At 38.8% G+C, this 24,954-nt stretch overlaps 1 long non-coding RNA gene across 1 annotated transcript; it reads right to left on the bottom strand.

The window, feature by feature from the left end:
• Positions 1-1,362: 1,362 nt before the first annotated feature.
• LOC125694115 (uncharacterized) lies at positions 1,363-17,300 on the bottom strand. Its single transcript, XR_007377397.1, has 6 exons — positions 16,350-17,300; positions 12,845-12,918; positions 10,785-10,898; positions 8,981-9,221; positions 3,534-3,638; positions 1,363-1,567 (listed from the first exon to the last, which is right to left on the bottom strand). It is a non-coding gene; the product is annotated as an uncharacterized LOC125694115 (long non-coding RNA).
• Positions 17,301-24,954: the final 7,654 nt, after the last annotated feature.

Below are 24,954 nucleotides of genomic sequence, written 5' to 3'. Positions count from 1 at the left end.
CAGCTCTGCTCTGCAGCTCATTGCAGCCTTTCATGGGTACCTCACACATTCAGTTGTCTGCTAGCATATTCCTTATTTCAAAAAGTTTCAGTTTTCACAAGAAAACCAATGTCTGATTGCAGCTGAGATTATGACGTGGAAAACTTAATTTTTCTTATCCTGAGAATACCATTCCTAGATTTTCTCATACACCTAGAGCTCATGTAGCCCAAAAAGACTGAGAGAAAAGCAACAAAGGAGCTGTAGGACTTGAGTGCTATCAAACTCAGTCTCCCAGGCAGATGTTGGGAGGTCACTGTTTAGGAGTGCTAACACCAGTGTGTGGCAGAGATGATCCTTACTGGTCCTGCATCTCCAACCGATTACCCTCAGCTCAGCACACTTACACAGACGTACTCTGCAAGAGCCTTCCTTTAAATTCCAGTCTGGAATAAGCTGAAACATACAAGTACAATTTCTAGTATCATACAAGGCAGTGATCTCACCACACACTGTTAAAGAGTGGAGATACAAGCTGCAGCAATGCATGGTTCACCCCAAAGTGAGTCAGAAAACCTTTGTGATCATGAAAAATTTTTCCTCTACAATGAGGTACAGAAGCTAAACCAAGTGCTACTTTACCACAGGTATCACTGGATACCTGGTTCATTTCCTGATTTCCTGATTCAGGAAACAAAACAGGCAAATGAAAAAACAATAATAAAAAAAAAAAAAAACAGGTTGACCCTTTCCCGCTAGCTAATTTCAGCTTTACAGGAAGTAGATGGACAAACAAGTGCTGGCCAACACAGCGGCTCTGCAGTGCCATCTCACACCAGATCCCACACCTGAACCCAGATTCCTGTGTGCCGTGCTGCACAGCTCTCTGAGGCAGTGGGCCTCCAATATGTACCATAACTTCCTCAGGAGCCTCTGCTTACCCCACCAGGGCTTAATCCATCCATGGAGTTGAGCCAAAACAAACAAAATCATGCTCGGGGTAAATGTGTCCATTTTGTGATGTGTCAGTATCCGCACATCACAGCTAGGAGGGACTGGAGCCCTTCTCTGTCAGTGAGCACAGCCACAGCGAAAGGAAAAGGTATGTTACAAGCAGTAACTGCAGAAGATGCGTACTGCTATGCAAGGTGTACTTTGCCCCAGCACAGAGAATCCCTCCAAGCTTCACCCTCATCACTGGCTTCCTTCAGAAAATGGAAGCCAAAAAGTAACATCACAGTAGGTCAGGAATGGCGCCAGCCCCTGCCGCTCAGGCTGCATGCCCTGAGTAACACAGAGGATCTTTTGAGGGAAACCAGAAAAAAGCTGCCATCTTACACATTTTAAATGGAAAAGAAATGCAGGCTATATGCCTTTTACCTCCCAATGACTTCTGTGACACAACATCTGGGAGCGAATCCTCAGGTGGGAGCCGGAGGGCAGGGTGTGGTGCTGAGGACAGAGGGACCGTGCTCAGGTGTTGGACTCTGGAATCATCTCCTCTGGTGATGCTGCTGCATGCACACAGCCCATGGCAGCAGGATGCAGTGCAACTGGAGCATGGCATCTTCCTGACACCATCAGGTGGCTAAAATAGCAAGAAAAAAAAGAAAAAACAAAACAAAACTAAGTAAGGGAAGCTGGAGTAGATTGCTCTGAAGGCACGGCCACCAGCTCCCTGGCACACCTCCACCCTGCAAGCTTCTGGTCCAAAAGGCCCCTCAGCATCAGAAGAAGCCACAGGAGGTGGATGAGGCTTCTCAGGCAGGCTGGCTTGACCTCTACATGCAGGCACATTTCCAACAAGGCTACCTCCAACACTGTGGGACTGGGGCAAAGGTGGCCATGCCATTGTGTGCCAATTGCTGGTGACTGCCCTGAGCCAACCTACACCCACACCAGCAGCAGTGACTGCTTCTTTTTAATGTAGGACCTTGAATCCGATATTGAAAAGTTAAGTGTGGGAGGGATTATTTAACATTCTGCTACCATTCCAGGAAAGAAAACAAAGGTTGGGTTTTTTCCTCCCTTACATTAGTGTGCTGGGAAGATTTAGAAAGCATTTAGAGTAGTCTGGCCTTGAAGTGACGAGTCCCAGATTTTGCTGTCGTGGTATATTAAAACACGGGGCTCATGCTGCAGATGAAGGCACGCACTTTCAATACCACACTGCTCAGTCCTGAGAGAACTGAGATGATTCTACGTATGACCAGGAGCAACATTTCAGATACCACGGCAGCTTCAATGTCAAAATTTGATTGCCCTCTAATTTAGGCCCATGTCAGGCAAGCGCAGTTCCATGGCTTTTTGAAGGAATGTAGTCTGACAGACCGAGGTGTGCAAAGTGGCACTGATGTATGCAGGAATTTTGGCAGTACTTTTGCAAACTCTGTCTTCATGCAAGTCACCTACATAAAGCTCATTTTTAAGCTCAAACATCTTGGTTTCTCCCTGTGGTAAAGTTCATCTCACAGTACCACAAAAAAAAAAAAAAAAAAAAAAAAAAAAAAAAAAAAAAAAAAAGAAAGAAAGAAGCAAACAAACCACAAAACCGGGTTCTGCTTTTCTCGTGTGAAATTTGGATATTTTGTTAATTTCTGTGTTCAATCCAGCCACAAGACAGAAGCAGACATTAAAAAAATGGCTCAGTGGTCTGGATATTTACAACCCATCCACAAGATGGAAGCAGGAGCAGTATGCTAGACCAAGTTTGCACTAGTAGTGGTATTTTGGAAATGTGCTTACTATACAACTCTTAAATCTCCCTTGCAGTCCTGTTTTTCTTGCTAACTGCAGTCCAGTGAAGGCCATGCCAAGTCTCTGGCACTGCACCTCTGCCTGGTGGCCCCAGCAACAGCTCTGTCTTGGCCAGGTCTACCTCTGGTGGCTCAATGCTAACAGCAAGCCATGTTCTTTCCTGCCTCCCTCCACAGCCTTTAACACATCCAGCTCTCCAAGTCACCTCTCAAGCCACTGAAGCGTTGTGCAGTGTGCCAGTTTACATTTTAACAGGAAAGCTTTACCTTCCTCTTCCTTGGTGCATAAGCAATACACCCTTTAGAAGACCTAAAATTCCCGTTGATTGTGCAACAAGACAGCAATCTGTCTCTTATGATGAGGGACAAGATTATTTCACTAGTTCTTACCATCAGTAACAGACTCCAAGTATATTAGCACATAGTTTAAGAGGAATTATCATCTTTTTAATAGATCACATACTGAGTCACAAGTTACATATTCAACAGAAAATCAAGCTAATTGTTCACTTATTCTAACATATCCCTGAAGGATAATCAACCTCTGCAGAGCTGTTTCTTAGTTGGAAACTAAATAATTAAGCTGGAGAAATGCATTTCTCTTTCAAGATTCTCTCTGTATTTTCTTTTATTCTTCTTTGCACCAAACACATCAGTATAAACATAAGCTATTGACTTTAATTAAAAATTAAAATTAGCTTGAGTTTTGTTTTGTTAAATCCATAGATGAAAAACAAAAGAGACTGTCAAGACAGAAAAAGAAAACATGGCAGCCTTCCTGCCACCCCTCATGCCTACCTTTTGCACAGCTAGCCGATCGTGCCTCTCAGCAAAATCTCCTGAGTGCACCTCAAGAGCCTCCTGGAGGGTTTGTCGAACCTGGGCTTCTGCTAGCAACAGGGGCTGCACATGATGCAAAGAAATGGACAGGGATATTAAATGATAGATCTGTGAAGCCCTCAGATTTGATAGAATCTTCTTTATTAATTTAATCTATTACTGGCTAATTGCTTAGATACTGTAAATCTGCAAAGGTCAATTCTTGAAATCACCAAACAATAAAAAGGTATGAACAGCTAACAAGTCCTAATGCAATCGGAATGTTAATCAATAGTCTAAATGAAGCCTTGTATTGCCAATGATGCATGAAAATATATTATTGTTGTGGACTACAAGCATGGGTTCCACTGAAACCAATAAAGCACAAAGCTATGTATTTAGAGACAAATGCAGTATGAATAGCATCTGTAAATACAAACTGCACAATGAATGGTTTCAACAGAGCATCTGCAAGGAGACATTTGATCAAAAAGCTACTTCTTGCACAAACCAAAAACACGAAAAAGAGTGCTGATGCAGTACCTGACAAAGGCCAGGCTCTGAACTATACCGACTTAATGTGAGAAGTTGTTTACACATATAAATACTGCATGGTAAAGGTATGTAAATATTTTTACACATTAAGCCATCATAAACTCACTTATCAGCCTGCAGCCTGACACTAGCCAGGCTCCTTCAGCTGCTCTGCTTAGACAGTGGTACCAGGAGGACAGGTACCTCAGTGCTCACCGCTGCAGCAGGAAGCACACACTCATCACTCAGACCCTGCTTCGCTGGATTGCTTTATGCCCAGTTAGTTAAGTCCTGTTTTCCTGAGTTTTTAACTTCTGAGGAATTCTGAGGAACAATTACATTTTTGATCCATGTCTGAACTCCACAAGGCTGCAGAGCAGTGTTCTGTTTGCAGGAACAATTTAGTTTTATTAAGCAGCGTGACACAGATGAAGCGAGCTGAGCTCAGCTTGGTGCAGCACTTTGCAGCAGTCAGCAGCAGCCCATCAGTCTAGAACCTGATTGCCCAGAGACACACTGCAAGGAAAGGTGTTGAAAATCCCTCTTCTCACTTACACACCAGCCAAACTAGACACCCCATTTCACCCCTGATATTATTGAAGGAATTTATCATGGCAGTGGAGGTTTGGCAAACTATAATTCTCAGGAAATATTTTTGAATTCCTCTGTTTTCATTAAATCTCTCTGCCAAACTGCTACTTGTGGAGGTCACTTCATTTTTATGGCACTGTTATAATATATTTTACAAGCAGCGTAGGTAGCACTTACTGTGAAGCCTGTATTACTTATTTTCTCTTGCTGGTGGGAAATAGAACACTTAAAACCAGTTGGCAACACAGAGTCAGACCTGCTACAGGCAGGCCTTCAATTGCTTTTGTAAAAAGATCCATTAGCAGGTTTGATCTGGGCAAGGAGGTCTTGGAGTTTACTGTATCGGTCTGATTCCTTCCTACATAAATCCTGCTTACAAATTTTAGAAGTATTGGATTAGAGAAATCTGGTTTTCAGGGACAGGCATGGATGCTGGGAATATATAATAACACACTCTTATGTTTTTGGTAGAAAAAAGGAAGCATTATTCTTTCTGAACATTTCCTTCCTCTTTATATCTTCAGATACTCTGCTTTCTCTAAGGTCATTGCATGAATTTAAGATACACCATTCTGGAAACTAAATTAGCCCTCATTTACTGGGAAGTTGAATGCAGCCAGACTAATGGTGGTGCAAATATAATTGGTTCCCAACATGTGTCAGTGTGTATACTCCTCAAGCCACAGAAAAGATGCATTATGGGACTAATTTTTAAATGTTAATGGATATTGGATGTTTGCCAGACACCCAGCTGTGCACAAAACATTGAGATGGTAAATAGCTCTTGATCTGTTTAGAAACAAATTATAATGGCTGTTTGGATTCCACATGACTGAAGGCATGGTAACCAGCACAGGCTCACAGACTGACCCTATTAACTGCACTGAGGGGAATGCTCCAATTTTTAAAATCAAGATAAGAGACATAAAATAAGGCTATTAAGATGGTGTTTAAATTATTTTAGATTAATATTAAACAGAATCCCAGCAGCTACCCATAGCACCTGTTACCATCGCCTTAGTAAGCTACCTTATTTCAGGCAGCTTTTTGCAGTGTTTGTTTGGAAAGAGGTCAGAAAGATGACGTTTTCTTCACTCAGTTAATTTGACTCTAAAGCTGAGATCTGAATGAAGTCCTTACCTGCACTTAGAGAACTAAATCTCACCTGCTACACATCAGCAATAGGTCTCCCTGAGCTGCACCAGAAAATGAGATGACTTCTCTTTTGATGTGCAATTCTCTCTTTTATTTTAATATTAAAATCCATGAATGTGAGTATTTGCAGGAGAGTCTCTACTTGAAATGTCTTACTAATTGTTTTCATTTAGTCTGCCAAGTCCAATAGGAAACCATTGGACTGCTGGACAATCAGATGGATTAGGCACTTTTTATTACTATTCTGTAGCATTAGAGGAAAGTGTCATTTACAACAATGGAAGAGATCTCTTTTCTATAAAGCAGTGTGGTCAGCAGGTTGAAAATCCCTTTCACAAATAAGACAATCATGGGTATATTTAGGAGACCTTCCCCTATAGGAATCTATTTTTTATGTTTGAAAAACTATGAAAAGAGCTTTCCAGCTTAAGACATGATCAATCCAGCCCAGGATATTAAAGATACAAAAGTTTCTCTGTTTAAAAAAAAAAAAAAAAAAAAAAAAAAAAAAAAAAAAAAGGGAAGGACTTAAATCTACCCAAAAACTGGGTATACAAAGACTGATGCTAAGTTTAGGTGATTCTCCAGGTAACTTTGAAGCTGCAGCTTTGTATCTTGAATTTGTGCTTCTTGACATCTAATCTGTATAACTGTTTATAACTGAGTGCTGCCTGCTGGTTTTGGTTCCTTACATAGATTGTTCTCAATGATCTGAAGTGTGCTAATGAATTTGAAAAGGAAGCTTGAATATAACCTTTTATATTTCTTCAAAATTAATTTTCTCTACCTTCTCAAAAGAACATGCCTTTAATCAAATTTAGAACATTTCCAAAAATAATATCATCCTAGTCACTAGGAAACATGAAATTCTAGTAGACACCATCAAAACAAGCCAGGGGATATTTTTTCCCTGACAGCCCAAGAATCTCAAGACATTCTTTGAGAATAACTACAGATTTGGGGAAAATGTTTTCCATTTCACCAATTTAAAGTGCTTAAAAAAGAAAGAATAAAGCCAGTGAACAAAAGTCTCCTCCTCAGTCCTGTGAACTGGCTCAGCATACCATGAGACAAGGTCTGCCCATGGAGATGTCCCCAGGCCTGCTGCCACCCCATGCAGGAGGATGGCATTGCTACCTCCCAGTGCAGCCCTGGCAAACGGGAGTAGAATCTGTGACTTGCTGCCAATGCTGAGCTGCCAGCTCATGCCTCCTCTGCCATCATCAGACAGATTGCAACAAGCCAATGCCCTGCTGTAACAAAAGGGTGAAAACGAGCTTATAGTCCATTGCTCATCCTGGCTTGGGTTTACAAGGAGCATGCACTTGACACTACAGGCAATTCACACATCTCTATAAGGCTATAATACATTCCACCCTAGCTGCAAGCAAACAAGTGGGGCTTCTTTTTCCTGGGAACCCACTGATTCACCCTCAGGATTCAGACAACATGACTACCTCAAGGACCGAGCTAGATCTTCATTTACATTAGCATGAATCTGAAATAATTCCACTAATGCTGGAGATTCTATTCTTAATTTTCAAAAGTTAAAGAGAGCAGAATCTAACCAGAAGCATTCAGCGTTTGAACGACCTGCATCCGAAGCGTGTTTTCACATATGCAAAGTAATTTCATTATAGTATTCTGAAAAATCTTTTACTTGCATAACTTGTTTCCATTTCTTTTTAGTGTAATGAGATTTCATGATGAAAGCCAAATACAATCTAGTATAGCAAAAGTGCATGTTACGCTGATCCTAATAAGCCCAATGAAAATCAATAATGCTGCTAGTTTCCCTGAAATCAGGCTCCATAAGCTCCAAGCACTGTGTTCTGCCTAAAGCAGAGTATTAGCAGCTTATAAAAGACAGATATTTCCTAGTAGAAAACCTGAAAACAATTACACTTGAGGAAAAAAATAGTTATTATAAAAAACAAGAATAATGGGAGATAGTTGTCTCCTATCCTTAAAGTGCTGGCAAAAACTCCATTCCCTTCCAGTCCCCAACCATAACCAAACTGCCTCAATGGCTGTAGCCTACATGATGTGAGTCACCAGCCCCTGACTTCCTTCCCCAACAACAGGAGAACAATATTATCCATTCTGTTTGCTGAACGAGGACAGGAGATTTTGCTCTTTGAGCAGAAAGCCTACAATCACTGGCATAAAAATGAGAAGTGTAATAAAACTGGGGGGGGGGGAACACACTGCAACACAGATTGAAACTAAAAAAAAAAAAAAAAAAAAAAAATCAGGCAGCCTTCAAACCTTCAAAATACGCATACATCTTCCATCGTATTTCACTCCTTTTGCTTCTTGTTTGCCCTGCATTCAGTAATGGGCAATACCAAATCAAGAACGAAACAAAGGGAAATCTGAGAGCAAAGATGAAGATGAGAACACACAGACACACACAAGAACACAGGAACAGGCAGGAAGCACTATGCTTAGCCATATATATACACTGAAGAGTAATACCCATGATTATGTAGGGTTTCATACAGCATGTATTTCAAACAGAGATCTTCTTTGCGATTTGCCTCCTCTTAAATAAGCTAATAAACTCAGGAAGCTCCAAACACCATTTCCATTGCATTAGTAAGCTACTAGCTTTTTTTTTTTTTTTCACCTTCCTTTGCATAAGAAAATGTTTCTGTGTAATGACCTACCTTATGAATGACCTGGGGAAATAATTTGGGGTTTCTTTAAAATGCAACCATTTGTTTCTTACTAGTGAGCTCAATTTCACTAAAAGTTACAGAGTGAACGGCAACAGGCTCTTTGCAATATTGATAGCCAAAGGTGCATAATTACTTCCAGATTACTATTAAAACGATATTTAAATAATTCAGCATGCGTTGCTTTATTCTCTTTTTAATGATATACTATTAACAGGTTGACAGATCTGCAAGAGTGAGGCACTTTATGAATTTTTTGAATTAGGAAACTCTTACAGAAGCAACTGTAAGCATGAGCTTTTATTTTTGTATAATTTTTGCATTATAAAGTCCTCCCTCAGGACAGGAATATATTGAATATTTGCAAGTGTATAACTTCATGTAAACGGCGTGTTTGTTTGTATTTACTAAATGTAAGTGCACCGATTCCAAACACGACAATCTTACGCACGGACTGCAGATACGTACCATGGAGAACCAGGTGCCATGGATACATGGGAGATGTACTCTGGCTTTGGCAGGGGGTGGGGCACAGCTCACTCCAGCTAGTTCATAGGTTGTAACAGCTTGTGCCCATACATCACAGGTGTACAGCGCTGTTGCTATGGAGACTGCTCAAATGAGTAGGAAATTTCCTTTTGATAAATTTATATTCTTGGGCAGAGGAAGAAGCATCAAATATGATGTTTGTTAACGTTTGAGACATGCCCTGTAAGAAACAACAGACTTACATAAATAGGAAGCATATTTTCTCCTAGTGGTGTCAACACCTACAAGTAACACCTTGGAAGCAGGCTATGCAGGTGGGAGCACCCTGTAACAAGATGGCTATTTCCCCACTCAGCTCAGCAGCAGAACCATGGGCCAGGAGACACTTGCACTGCTCCACAGGTAAGCAGCATTGTTGGCTGGAAATACAGCTGGGCTGTGTGCAACTGACACATGGGAAATCTCAGGCAAATGTTTCTTAAGTTGTATCTCATGTAAAAACTTCAGTATCTGTTAAGCAAAGAAACTGAACTTCTTCAGATGAACCGTCCTTCTGATTCCATCAAAACAATGTTTTGAAAACAATGAATTAGAATTCTTTTGATTGTTGTTGTTTTTTTTCCCATCCTCCCACATGCAAGAATTTATCTCTAACAATTAATTAAATAGAAACGTGCTAAATAATTCCACAGACCAGAACCTGCCTTTTTTTTTTTTTAATCAGATAATAGGATTCGACAGTCACTCAGCTCTATTCCAAAAGGACAGAGAAAATGCAATCAGTGGGCTGGAGAGCACCTGCAGTAGACACCTCTCCTTTTGCTTTATACCCCAACCCTCAGCAGCACCTTCTGTCCTCCAGGGCACTGCACAGAGGGTTCCCCAGCCCCGGGCTGCCTGCAGGTGGGCTCCAGTGAGCTGGGGAAGCAAAGCAGACCACCGTGGGAAGCCACAATGAAAGCAATTCAGCTTCCAGCATACTAAGCACAAGTAATTACCATAAAGTCCTGCTGACAAAACCAAGCCCTTACCTAACCCACATCTCTGCCTAAACTGTATTTTAACTTTCATAAACAACCAACGAGGAATTCCCATTTGCACCTCAATATTGTGATCCATTATAACAAAAAATATTTTGTATTGTACTAAAATATCTTGCCGGTGGGAATTCACTACCCCCCCAGTTCCCTTTTGAATCAAGGACTTAGAATACAGTAAGATACAGAAAAGACAAAGAAAATAAAAAATATCAATAAAGCTACACAGGAAAATTGAAATACTTACTGTCTTGGGGGGAAAACCTTTTATTAAAGCAAAAATACCTGAGATATTGTCAGGCAGCGTGACAATGAAGATGTCATTACTAAATAGGAGTCTTTGGTCCCTTAGCTGTCAATAATTAATACATTATTTACACTTGCACATTCTCATTTCCCATCTTTCAAGATTTCATTTACACTCTGATCCTTTACTCAGCAGCAAATTTAACATCACTGTGACCTTCTTTTTTCTGACACTATACACCTATCAAGCTGAGAAAGAATAGCATCTAATATGTGCATTTATTAAAGCAGAAAGCTTCAGACACTGAAAGAAGTGGAAATTACAGTGTTTGCCATAATAAACTGGGAGAGAAACATATTGCCCCCAAAGAAAAAAGAATTAAGATGCTATCTTAATAATGCTGTTAGTAGAAGCCTCAACATCTGCATGTTTTAGGAAGTGTTGCTAAAGTGTTTCTAAATAAAGCCCAAAGGAAATAGCAAAGTTAGGAAAGCCATACCATGACTGCAGACAGCCTTATGTTGAAGATGCCCCTTTCTGACTGAGATTAAAATGTTGTCTTAAGATTGAGTAGCCTTTTTCTTGTGATGCAGAGAAGATTCATTATATCTTCCTAGAAGAAACAATGTCAGATGGTCATATGGGAGATACATTACCATTACATTATGGAATACATAAATACACTTATTTATTCACTATAAGAATATGTAAGCTATCAGCTTGAAACTTAACATGCATTAAGATCATGCTTTAAACAAAAATTACCATGCTTCACTGGGGTATCTTTTGAAGTCAGTGTCAATTTTCATACCAGAGCTAATTTTACACAATTATTCTGGCACACTGGGGATGGATACTGATGATTTTGAGGAGGAATCACAGAAATTGTGTTTGGGGGCTACCAGGTAATTTTTCCGTTGACTTTAGTGGATTTTGGAGTATGTCCTGAGTACAATCAGAAACTATCAGTTTTCTACAATCAGAAAGAAAGAAAGAAAGAAAAAAAGGTGACCTAAGGAAAGCAGACAACCTGGAGATCCTTTTCCACATGCAGGCATTCTATTCAACTGCTAAACAATATCTCAAACAAATTACACAGTCTTTTCTGGCTTTGTACAATTTGTGGTCATCATTTAGTAGACCCTCTTCTAAATTTACAGAAATGTAGTATTCCCAGCTTAATAGCTCATAACTTTGCAGTAAGAGGGTTGTTCTCTTAGCAAAGCACACCCTTCCTCTGGTCAGAACTTGCATGTTTGTGTGTATGCACTTTTTTTTTTTTTGCTTTCCATGATGCCATATCTTACTGGAATACCCTTTTGGCCTGTTCAGGTCAGTTGCCCTGGTTCTGTCCCCTCTCAGCACCTCACTGTCATGACAATAGAAGTTCAGTAACTGCAACATTCTTGGCCCTTTATAGCACTTCTCAGCACACTGAAAGATCAGTGTATTATTGACACTGTTTTTCTCTTCAAGCAAATCATACCAGATACTTCAAAGGAAAAATCAGCTCTTTTCCAGCTGAAATGAGGACACTCCCATTTCTTGGGGCTGCCCTTATCATCAGCTGGTGATCTCCAGTTGGCACTGGAGTGAGTACATGTTGTTACTGCACCATTGGTGCCTGCTGTATCCTACTGTCCCTCTCTTTTCCAAGCCAGCTTTACAACAACTGATTACTACAATGCCATAAAAATTAGTTAACGCTCAGCAAAAGGGAGTTCATGCATTATTTTGCACTCTGAGAAGTTACTATTGTTTGCCACTAGTAAAAATTTCCAGGATGAATTTTTGTATGCCAATTCTTAGCCAGGAGCACAATATATTGGTTGAATTGTGTTTTCTTGTTAGTAAGAGATTTTACAGCAGAAGCCCTGGCACAGTCTTTGTGATGGAGGAGCAAACTGTACTGCATCCAGCCTGCCATAAAAAGTAGTAATTTCTGGAAGACTCTAGCACAGTAAAAATTCCATGCTGTGGACTGGATTCAAATTGGTGAGTACCCAAACTGAGTCCAAATGCCACTCACTTGCAGGAAGATCTGTTCAGTATTTTCTGAGGTATTGCATGAATATAGTGTTTATGAGACATGCTGGATTGATGGCATATGCATGCAAATTTTCTTGCTTGCCATAAAACATAGAAATCAGAATATAAATTTATCTCCACTAACCATTTCTGTAAATAACTCCATGACAAGTGATGGGCCACTTTCATTTAAAAATGGTTTGTTCACTTCTGTACAGATGTTCTTCAATTCTATTTGCTCCCAGTGTTATCATTAACAGAAATACTAATATGAATTAAGTGTTTTGTAACACAGTTTTGGAAGAAATTTTGTTCACTCATGGACTACAGGGGAAAAACCTTCCATCACTATGAATCTTTGGGACTGCTTGTAGTAGCATTTTCCCAAATGTTGATCTAAAAGGCAAGAAGGCACCTGGCAGAGACAATGGCTGGTTATGAAGCTCTTTCTTCATTCATCTGCCCTCTCAAAACACTAAAGATGGATAAAGTTTGGTAGGAGAAATAAATAAGATTCAATGCAACACTTACTTCCAATTTGGTGGGCAGTGCTCATGGCAAACCATTGCTCCTCTTCCCACGGAAGACACGTAAGCACACTCAAACTGCAAAATCACAAAGAATGGTACATACAAGAAAAGTGACTCAAGGATGCTGCAATCAAGTACGCACATGTATGCATGAGTTTTCTATATTTAATTAAGCAAAGATAAAATTCATTTAAGTAGTAAGAAGGAAGGTCTATAAAAGCCTTTCATCAAATAGAGGCTATTTGATATTTTTATATTTTATCTTGAAGACAATAGGAGACTAAGCCAAAGCTATTTGGCATTAGATGAGCAGGCATGCTGGTTTTGATAGTTAGGGACTGAGCTGCTGATACATTAAGAAAATAAATAGAATTTTCTTTCTGTGTCAGCCCACACTGTTTGCTGGTCTGCTGTGTGTGGGTGAGCACAGGCAAGGATCACAATGCAAAATGTGAACTGCAAGTAAAACCCCCGTAACTTGTCTCCACAAGAGGAGTTTTATGTAAGTTACCATTAAAACCTTTACTTTTGTTTGCTGATAAACTTATAGGTGTTAGCATCAAAGTAGCAATCTGGAATTCATCAGCTTTCTTTTCTACAACCTGTTGGTCTCCGATAACTCTCTTCAAGTGACGCTGTGCAGTATTAAATGATATGCACAAATAAGTACCTAATGGTAGATTTAAAGATGTTGCAGCAGTCCAAGTTCTTTCATTTTCCTGATTACAACGGCATTTGCATAATGTATGAATTCAAACATTATTGCTGTTAAATAATGCATAAATATTCTCCCATGCTGAAATACTTCTATTTCTTCTCCATGAATTATTTTGAATGTATCATTCAGTTGTTGTTCTATTTAAAAATGTAGTCAGAACACTGCATATAACAGTATTATGTCTGGAAGAGGTATCATCACGAGTAGTTGGCTAACACTCCATGCTGTAAATGAAGTATACATTATTAAATGGGCCATCTCCTTCCTTCTTGGGAAAGCATTATCACCAGAATACAATATTTAGTATTTCTGAAATGTCATGGAAAAAAATGCAGGTACATATTTGATCATGTGGCAGGTCTTTGGAAAGAAAGAACAAGAAAAGTAAAAGAAAAAACATGACATTTTGCACCTCGACCTGAAGGGAATATGAACATGGTCATACACAAAAAGAGATAAATCTGTAAGAAGTGGTTGGGCGAGTTCCTGAATAGCTCTTTGTAAAACTGTGAACCATCAACACACACTGGATTCCAATTCCATATCCCCCAGATGATGGGCCCTTTTATTTATATTTGATTTTATAAAGTATCATCAAGCAAACTCTTGGATAAATTCTGTCAGTGCTGTCACAGAAGTCAGTTACATCAATGACAGATGACAGGACGAATAAAAAGACCTCAAGATTCAAATATCTAAACTTGAGCACAACAAAATTCAACTCAGTGCACAACATTTGACAATAAAAATGTCAAAATGAAAATAACATGAAGTATATTTCCCTCTTGGCTCAATACCCCAGCTGAAATAGTCAAAGAAGGTAAAGAATTTAATTTAATTCCAAGGATTTAAAAATATCCTGTATGCTTATTTAAAAATAAATATGAAATGTGTGAATATATAGATTTGCCTGCCTTGCCTTAATGCCTTTCCCCCTGATTGTGCCACTGCAGCATCTTTGTAATGAAATATCTGCTTCTGACAATTGCAGAGTTTTAAGTAAGATTTAAACATTGAGTTTAATTGTATTAACTCTCCTTTCTTCCCTTTAAAATTAGTGAGGTCTTTTTTTTTTTAATTACTTCTTACTTGCCACACATATATAACTTAGTGTTTCAATTTGGACCTTAACTTGCTTTTTTCTCTCATCTCAGTCAATTTTCCATTTGCTGTAGATAGGAAATAATCATGCCAACAAATTTTTTTTTTTTTTTTTTTTTTTTTAAAGGTGTGTCATCTGATTTGTCATTGCAATGCTAAAACAGGCCTGCTCTATCAGTGCCATTGCCATTACCCACGTAAACCCATATACCTATATAAACACATATGCAAAGAGACTATTTACTCTCAATTAGATTTTCTCTCACTGCTCTTCCTTTTTTTCCTCCCTTCACCGCACTTGATGGCATAGTGGAAACGCACCTTTAAAACCTAATAAATGGAGCCAGTGGTAAAATGAACACACGTTTTGTTTACACTTATTTATAGTGAGTCTGCATAAGCTAGGGAACAATCTGAAATGGATTTGATCAACTTGAAACTACTGTGAAGAAAACACAGAAAACGTCATCTCTTAAATTCAATATACTTGTTAAACCAAATACAATGAACTGGTAAAATTCATTTTGGTTTCCATCACACAGTCAGCTGAAAAGAAAAGATAAAAGCAAAAAAAAGTTCTTAACAACTCCTCTTCAACTTACTTCCTTCCTGCAGAGGCACAGCTATCCAAGTAACCTCGCAGATAAAACTCTCCACACGGCTTGTCCCATGCACAGCAGCTCAGTACCTGCTTGCCTTGACTCAGAGCAACACACTCCATGCTTAGAGCCAGGTTTTCTAACCCAATTAATAAAGCTGGGTCATTTTTTCTCAGGGAAAGTCACCTGTAAGAAACAGCTACGCTAGAATACTTTATTTTTGCCTCCTTCAACAGATGCAAGCTCCCAACTGAAAATTAGAAGGCTGAAGATGAAGTGGTTGCCTAAGGCAAAGATGTCCTGTATAGGGCCTCTTGTGTTACATCAACTGCCCCTAATCATAAAAAAAAGAAGTAGGGAGGTGGGAAAAAAAAAAACAACATTCTAGCTTAAAAAACAAAAAAAACAACCTTTGTTTAATTCACAAATGAATTAACAAAGTGTGAACAACTCCTTATCTTGTATGCTGTCAGGAGCAGAGGGTGCATAGTTCAGAACAATGACAAAGAAAAGCAATGGTGTACATTTGAAACGTCGCTTCCCATGGGTCCTGTGCTTTGATTTCTGCCTTTAATACTGATAAGAAGTGACAGTAGTTGGATAAAACAATAAAAATTGGAGTTGAAGAGCTTATAAACCCCCTGACACTTCAATAAACCAAAAGCCAATACAAAACTGAAAAAAAAAAAAACCTACCATACATCCACGTCACATGCAGCAGGGCTTGTAGGCACAGAGAGGACCAGACATTACCTCCTGATTTATTTTACCCGCGTTTCATAAATTTTAAACAAAAAATAAATGCTAAATTCTACACGGAGAACTAAAATCTTTTATAATCTTCTACAGTTGCTGCCAGTTCTCAGGAGAGCATTAAGCCTGCTTCTAAATGTCTACAAATCAATATTTAATATTTTGGAAGATGAAGTCTTAATTATCCATCTCCCCTTTAAGTATCAAACCCACTTTCAGTGAGAATACAACCTTCTGTCTGACAGCTGGACTGCAGCTTCTTAGCCTGTATTTTCCTGAAGATCAGAAAGGCTTCCAACACATTCCTCGTTTGCTAGAGGTAGTATGCATCTCACCTGGCTTTACCCATCTAGAAGTGGATCTCAGCTGATCACTTCAACTCCATCTGTAGTCAACAGCAGCCTCCAGCACGCAGTTCAGTATTTGGCTTCATCCTGCTCCCTTCAGAGCTTCTCCCTAACAGTGAAAGCAAGCACATTGACCTGAGCAGCACATCCTATGTTTAGACAGCAAAGGCTGAGCAAGAGGTAGACAAGGAATCTACAAAATCACATTCCACTACAGGTGAGCCTAAAACTAAAGAATGATCTTCTTTAAACATTTTAATTTGCAGTCCAGGCAAGTCTTATTGCAGAATATATTTTTCTCATTTGCAGATATAATTGTTACATTTGTGCTAAAATTGTGTAGGAACATCACAAGGAAGGCCATATTTCCAGATACTTGGGTAAAAAGGAACTCTGATACCTCAGCACTCATGGTTTAAAATCTTGTTCTAAGTGCTTCTAGGAAAAGATTATCTTCATTTGCATTTAAGAGAGGCTGAGAGAATAGAAAAGCAGAGTCCAGCACACTCTGGATCTGGGTTCTCTGAAAGCGAGTTACATGACAAACTCCTATTTTCAATACTGCCTTCACAGTTTAGCATTGCCAGACACGAGGAGTTTCTAACAGAGGTTTTAAACAAAGTCCATTGAAAGTAGCGTAAACCTCTCAGCTTATCTAAGTGGAAACTAGGCAAGACCCAGGAGCACAAGATCACTGCAAAATTTAAATATATATTTCTATTAAGTGGAGATTTTGATTCTGGAACAATCTGTTCAAACAGAGCTGACAAAAACAAATGGATTTTTCTAATAAATGTATCTATTTTAGAAAGGCACTTATCTTCTCCTTTGTCCATGCACTCAATTCTGTGCTGAAATCCGTGATTTAATCTGTGCCACCACATTTATTTCTCTAGCAACTGATTCTGGGGTCACAGCCACAAGAAGCATGACTTCACTGCAGAAGGTGAAAGTGAAATGAGGGAGCATGCATTCTAAATAAATAAATAAATTCAGTATTAGTGCAATATTGGAAATAAAAAGCCTCTGTAAATTCAGTACTTAGTGTAAATGCGACTTTCCTATTCTGGAAAGCTAAGGAGCAGGCAGCCTGAGACCCAAGGCTTAGTAATACATCTCCCTCCTCACACAGGGGTCCATACTTGATGCTCACTGAAAGAGTTTAAGTTTAAAAAGAAAACAATAGCAAGGTCTGGCATTGGCACTTTCTCCATAGTCTAAACTTCTTATGCTAATGTTGGAAAATATTAGAAGTTGCACTTTTTGCATATCCAACATCCACATTGTGAGAACTCTTACCATTCAGGTAAAAAAAAAAAACAACTAAATAAAGAACCACTGCAGAAAACCAATGAGGCCAGAGCAGTAAGCTTCAGATCCCACTAAATCAAAGGTAGGTCTTTTTGTACAAGTGTGTGTTTGTGGAGATGTATGCCATACTTTTCAGCACAAACATGATCAGCACATTTACTGCTTGTTATACAAAGTCTTAGTGATGAGTATGGCTGTGAGAAAGCAAAACTCAAGCACCAAATTAGACTGATGTAAACAAATCTTAATCCTGTCACAGAATTTGAATCCCTAGGGTGCAAAGAAGCATAACCACCTCTGTTATGATAATCTCTTTTCACCATTGCTGGAGTAAGACAGTAACGCTCTGACTCTGCCTCATACATTGTTTACTGTGGAAACCTTCTTCTAGATGGCAATACAAAGTCCATCAGTGAACCTCAGCTCTGGTTAAGAGCAAATCATAACAGCATTACTTCAGACGATGTTACAGGTCAAGATTTTCTGACCAACCGTAGCATCGCCACTTAACCACACACTTCATTCAGTCTATAATCACCAGGATTATTTATGCAATAGTAAACAAGGTGCTATGCTTGCCTTACATCATGAGTACCTCCCTTCACATTGCCCTTCCAACCAGAAAGAATTCTGTGTACCCACGGTCTTCTGAGGTTCATAGGTTTGTTTGTTGCTATTTATGTCAGTTTTAGGTAAAAGAAGAGTACATCAAAGATGTAAATCTTTAGCAGTTCTCATTTCTTTGATTAGTTTTGGTAGAAATGTAGCAGCTTTTCTCCCTTTCTTGTTTTATCCTCATGTTAATAAACAAGGAATTTCACTGCGTTATTCAATTATTATCAATCACAGCCACCAGTGTAGCTCCACTGAATTCAAGAGCACCATGCTAATTTACTTACATTCTAGGCCACAATCGAGTTCAAGGGATTTAATTCAGCGCACAGAAAATTTCTTCACATTTTTTCCCCCCTCAGATAGGATTTGTCCTCAATACTACAAGTGCACACCAGCTGTATTTGTCATTTGGTCCACTAATTAAAAGAACTGGAAAAATAAGCTTTAAAGATCTAATACCCATCTCTAAATACCTCTAAATCTGAACAAATTTTTACACAAGAATAGAGAGCTACTTTGTATACAGAGTATGGTGTATCACGATGCATTGTTACTTTTGCTGGTTTTACTTCTGGAGAGACAATCATTAATGATTTGATCCTACCCACTTTAGGTTAAAAGGAGACTTTCTTCGGCTGTGAATAGAAGCAAGATCAAGCCCCTAAGAACAACTCTTCCCTAGGGAACCAGGATACACTGATGTGAGAGATTGCTTCAGCAAGCAGAAAAAACGAGCCGGAACTTCTGTTAGTTTTGCTTTGTCCTTTGCATTTTTCATACTCTCTATTGACAGTTTCTAGATGTGCAGCATTCAGTGGCTGGTGATCCTTCCTACGCCTGTGTACTTTGCTGTCTACAGCCCTATTAATCCCAGATTTATTAGCTAGTTTTTCAGTCACTTACACTGCCAACTTCCCAAGAGACGAACACATTCCTATGTGAAGATGCACCAAAAAGACAGTAATGAAGAAAATGCAATCCATCTCACTCTTTCAAACTAAGAACATTTAAACAAAAAGCACACATTCTACATATATCCAACTAAGCTCTAAAACACATAGCCACGTCTAGTATTCTTTTTATCCTTGGAAACTATTGTTCTCTTACTATTTTGTATTGTTCAGGGAGAGAAGAAATATGTTGACTTATGGAAAAAGTTCATAATGGATACTGAAAAAGAAAATATGATAGCAGTAACAAAAAGGATATGTTGCTTTGTGTGATTGGAGCTCAGCCACGAAACATCTTGAAGGGATATTATTTGCATCTTTGTGCTAAGATAATCCATCGCAATGGCATGCTGAAATTTAAGTGATGGACACAATATCTAATGTATGGATAGAGACTTGCTTCATCTCCTACACATAGAGACAACTGTGACATATAAGCCACATATAAATGCATGCTCTTGAACATCAGTGAAACTGACTATAAGCATCAACCTGAGCTTGGAAACCATCAAAATTATAGCAGGAGAGTTTATGAAGTATTTAGGCATGTGCAAATACAGAGATAAGTTTTTTGGCTCAGATATAAAGCAAGCAAAAAAACTTTTCTAAAAGATAATGAACACTTTATGTATTTTCTGTGTAAATAAAAAAAATATTTTTTAGGCATGTTTCTGAAGTTAGGATACATTTGAAGAATAATCATTGTTCACAAAGGCCTTTAAAACATATTCATCTTCCTGCATGATTTGCTCTAGGTTTAGTTCAACCAGGCAACATAATAAAACATTAGTTACCTCAGTGTTGCTGAGTCTATTTTAAATAAAACCTTTTCCTGTGTTATTCCCAGCGTGCATCTTTGACATTTAAAAGATTGGGGAAGTAGTTTTATATTGCCTTGTGAGGAAAAAAGGAGAATGCATGTAAAACTGTAAAATGTTATAGGAAGAAGAGGAATGCTGTGTGGCCAAAGTTACATCTGGAATTTCAGAAACTATTGTTGAATATCTAAATATGCCATAGACACCCTATGTTTTACCTACCAATGCTGTCAAGGACTCTGGTACCCATTACAATGAACTTGGAGATGCACTTCAGACAAAGCCTGTCAAATAATTTGCAACAAGTGAAATGAAAAGTAGTCTGAAAGAAGGTTTTCCCCATACCTCTCCTTGGTAAAGTGTCAAGATGTAAAAGCAGACAAAAAGTTAGCAAAAACAAAGTACACAATGGGTTGCTGAAACAGTCTGTTTCACTTACTGAATAAGTCCATTATGTATTGAAAGAAATAAAATAAGAAGGCGGGAACTAGAAACATTTGAAGTGTGACAGTAGTTTACAGTAATTGCAACTTCATTCTAGCAGATCTTTACCCACCTGGTGGTTTTTTTTTTTTTTTTTGTTATTTATTTAGTTCCAAGTTCAGCACAGTTCTTTAAAAAGAATGGAAAAGTAACTTGCAATATGCTCATAGTAGAAGTAACTGGAGCGTAACTTTTGTTTAGAATTTCCTTGTGAAGGTGTTGAATCTGCCAAGTCTCTTAACACACAGAGCTATGCAAGCCTTGAGGAATGTATTTGTAGGTGCAGGGTATCCTTGTGTGCAGGTGCAGTCCCTCAGCAATTAATTCCTACCTACATGTTGGTGTCCACACAGCCATCAAAAGGTATTAGTGCAGACCATCTAGCTTAGCAAGCTTTAATCTGCCCCTTTAAAGACAACCGCAGGAATAATTTGGAGAAGTATATATCAGTTACTGAGAATAGTCATTAACAGTTAAGCCCTGTGGATGAGCCATGTAGATCTGGTGAAAATCAAAGTGAAGAACTTGACTCCTTGACTCCAATAATTCATACTTACCAGACAAATTCTTTGGCTTTTCACAAATCAGCTCCAGCAATGCAGACATGCCAGAATGAGAACTTAATACTGCTTGACACATCGTTTTGCTCTGCCCCAGTGCTGTTCGGCTTCTCTTTTGGCTAAGGTAACAAGCTGGTCGTAGACCCACCCAGAAAACATTGTGGTACATGAGGACTACAGGCTGACCTGCCACACGGGCTGTCCCAGAGCAAGCTGCTTTGGCTCAACACCGCAGGCTCAGTTTCACAGGAAATCGAAAAGCTGCTAGCCTGGGTTGGAGTTGCCACTGGATAAGAGAAGCTCCACAAGGTTTTCTGTTGAGGAAAGCATGAAGGGAGCAGCTGGGTACATCTTCATGACACTGAGGAGAAATCTGAAGCAATAATTTCTGAGACAATCTCCAGAAACTCAAAGGTCATCTCCAGACGAAAGGCTGGGGAATTGTACATATGAATGCATTTATAAATAAGGTCTCAAGCCAGACAATCTGCCGGAACACACTAACAACAGATTCTACAAACTAGCTGCTGAAGACAAGGTGACAAGTGTTCCATGTAGGGGTAAAAGACATTTTTAAGTGTTAATTCCTACAAGCTGCATAGCCTTCTCCCTTTGTATTTAAAGTTGTAAGATTTAAAAGGATTTTTAAAAGCTTTCAAACAGCAGTCTGGGTGGTGCTTATTCAGTGCGGTCAGCAATGTACAGGAGGCAGCTAAGCCTGTTAGGTTCTGTCACAGCAGATCAGATCTGCTTGTTCCTCTTCTTTCATTCTGCCTGTTATACATAGCAACTTTTCCAAATGAAATAAGAGTGAATGCATTCATTTTTAACTTGTGCTGCTCCATTTGTGTGCTCTGTGCTAAGATTTCATCATGCTGATTTCTAGATAATGAAGTTGTGGTATAAAAGCAATTTTCGCTTCAAGAAAAAAAATCAATCATATTAATTTTATATGTTGTTTCCATGGTCAGTACCAATTACTATGAGAGTATATTTTTTCTAAAAAATAAACAAATACAAAAATCTGTTTTGTCAATGTTTTTCTAAATATTGCATTTGACATCTGCAGCCGTATACTGTCTGCCGTTTAGTCCTCAATACTGGATTTTTTGATTGAAGGGCCATTCATGTTGTGTAGGTAAAAACAACATGACAGCTCGTTCATTAAGGCATAGCCAAGCAGAAACTTCACTTATTTTCAAAAAGTTCAGATATTCCTTTTTTTGCACTTGCTTCATATGCACACTGTCCTAAATTCTTGAGAACTATCATATAATGCATTCATTCACCTTTTGCTGAGTAGAAAACTTCTATTAGCATAGTAGCTTTTCTAATGCTCTTTACTAATTGTTATTTAGCTTGCACACCATGTGCACGTATGTGCAAACTGCATTAACATCTTTAGCTAACACACCTACACACAAAATCAACCAGAGGAAAAAGGGAAACATAAAAACCTCAGGAATGTTAGAGAAATGTAAAATACAGATCTATATTCTAACCAACCCATCAAGATAGATAACTTGAAACCCATCACAATCTCTAATTGCTATGCTAAATAGGTTTTGTCCGCCTTTAGTGAGTGGATATAAGTCTTCTATTGTTATTAGATAACGAAGTACTTTGAAGTTCAGATTGCATGGATTATACCCACTGATAGCCTGTGGTAAAGAAATCGTTTAAAAAAATATATGTATTTTAAATTTATGTATGTTAAGGATGAAATTCCCTGATTTCCCCTTTTTCAAGTATCACAGTGATAAAACATTCTCAGTTCAGAAACAATAAAAATTGCTCCTAGATTACTAATCCAGTAATTATTGTGGTAATTGCCCTTTTCTCCCCACTAGGGATAAAGTAAGAGCATACATTGAATGCTGAGAGCGCAAGAGACACAGAAGACAAAATTCAGGGTGGGGGTATCCATACTTTTGGGTTTGGTAGGAATATGAACATTATAAATAGGTAAAATTAACAAACAGAACTAAGGTCCTTACCTATATAGAGAAAGAAGGGGTGGATATGCTGGTGCAAACACAGCAGAAAAGCAGAGTCGAAAGTCCCCAAGGCCTGAGATGGAACTTACAATTTCATTATGGGGGGGGGAAATTAAGATTTAAGCCAGGGAATGATTATCTCGAACCATTTTACTTGAGCATTTTATAAAATAGTTATCTTTTCTTGTAGCTCAAGATCTTGGCTCCATCTTGGCTCCCAAGTGCTGCCCACAGCAGCGTCCTGTGCATGAACCAGCTCAGTGTCAAGAGCTGCTACCAAAGAAGAGAGCTGCTGACAGCATCTTCCCAAGATCATAGAAACATTGAGGTTGGAAAAGATCACTAAGACCATTCGGTTGAACCAAGGACCCATCACCACCATACCACTAACCATACCCCTCAGTGCCACATCTACACATTTCTTGAACATCTTTGAGGACTTGAAAAGGGAGCTCTTACAATATACTAGGATAAGTAACACCAAACAAGAACTGTTTAAACATTACTTAATTCCAGAGGGATGAGGCAAGAGCTAAAACTAAGTTAAAAATGGTTGATACTATATATCCATAATAACAGTTGCTGTATATCACTATCTAAGTTTTATTAACCTGCTTTCTGACACTCAGTTTAACCACAGGGAATGAGACAAATGATAATGAACTTCCAACCCATTGAAAATGCAATGTGATAGTTACAGGTTAGCATAAACCCTTTGTGATCCACCCACGATTTATTAGAAATTTGGAAATGAATATTGCACATTTCCTTTCTCCATTTGCTATCTTCTGCCAGCTGTGTAAGGACTCAATAAAAAAGCCATCCATCCTCTTTTGTCAACCAATAGTTCTCTAGTCTCAAGTTACAAATGAACAGCACAATAAATTAAATGTTTGACAGGGAAGATGTATGGGTTCACAGCACTGTTTGATCTATGTTTTAAAGGAGAAAACACTGAAACACATAGCTTTAGTTCAGGTATTGATTACTGGAAAAATGTGCTTAAATAAAGAGTACAGAACATCTCTTTCCACTTTTTCATCCAACCATGGAAATTATTCTAATCCACAGAAGAAACATTAAGAGAAAATAAAAAGAGGAAGTCATCAAAAAATAACGGCAAGAAAACTCAGTTCAGTGCTTCAAACAAACTTCTTTTTTTTCCACAATTACGAGGAAAGACATTGATAGCTGAAGCTTAAAAGATGTTCCTGGAAAACAGAGAGCAAAGGATGGGCCTTCTCTCGCCTTGCTGCCTGAAGTCACTGAATTGAGACTCACAAGTGAAAAACAGTTTTCTCCTGAGCTGACTAACCTCCCAGTCGCTGCTAGAAACCTCCTCCCTAACCCAGCACAGGTCAGACTGACCTGTTGAGCTGCTTATCTCTGATGACTAATTTTGAGGCTAAGCTAGATGACTGGTTCAGATGAGATGCCTACTATTTAGGCAGCTAAATTTAGGAGAGATGAATCATGCCAAAGAGCCCACCAAGCTGTGGTTACAGCCAATAGGAAGATGACTTCAGTTTGAGTCCTGCACTATAAATGGCAAACTGGCTGTTTTAGCAAATCAGTCATGTTACTGTCATGCTGTAACACACCATACCAAAACCCTTTGGTACTGAGCTATTTGAAACACTCCAGGATGCCTCTAATCCAGGTTTAGCACAGCTTTCTGCATTTATCATCTTGGACAAATTGTATCCAAGGAAGCTACCTGTGTGGGTAATTTGGCTTGTTAGAGTTGTTTTCAGGCAAGAAAAGCCAGGGATGTTTGTTTCATCATTAAAAATATAGAGCTGTAGCTCTAACCCGCTTTCAAGGTACCTGTATCTGTGGTGGATAGTGCTCTTGTAATA

This window comes from Lagopus muta, chromosome 5, assembly GCF_023343835.1.
Source record: "Lagopus muta isolate bLagMut1 chromosome 5, bLagMut1 primary, whole genome shotgun sequence".
Lineage (NCBI taxonomy): Eukaryota > Metazoa > Chordata > Aves > Galliformes > Phasianidae > Lagopus > Lagopus muta.
This window is presented reverse-complemented; position numbering and strand designations above follow the sequence as displayed.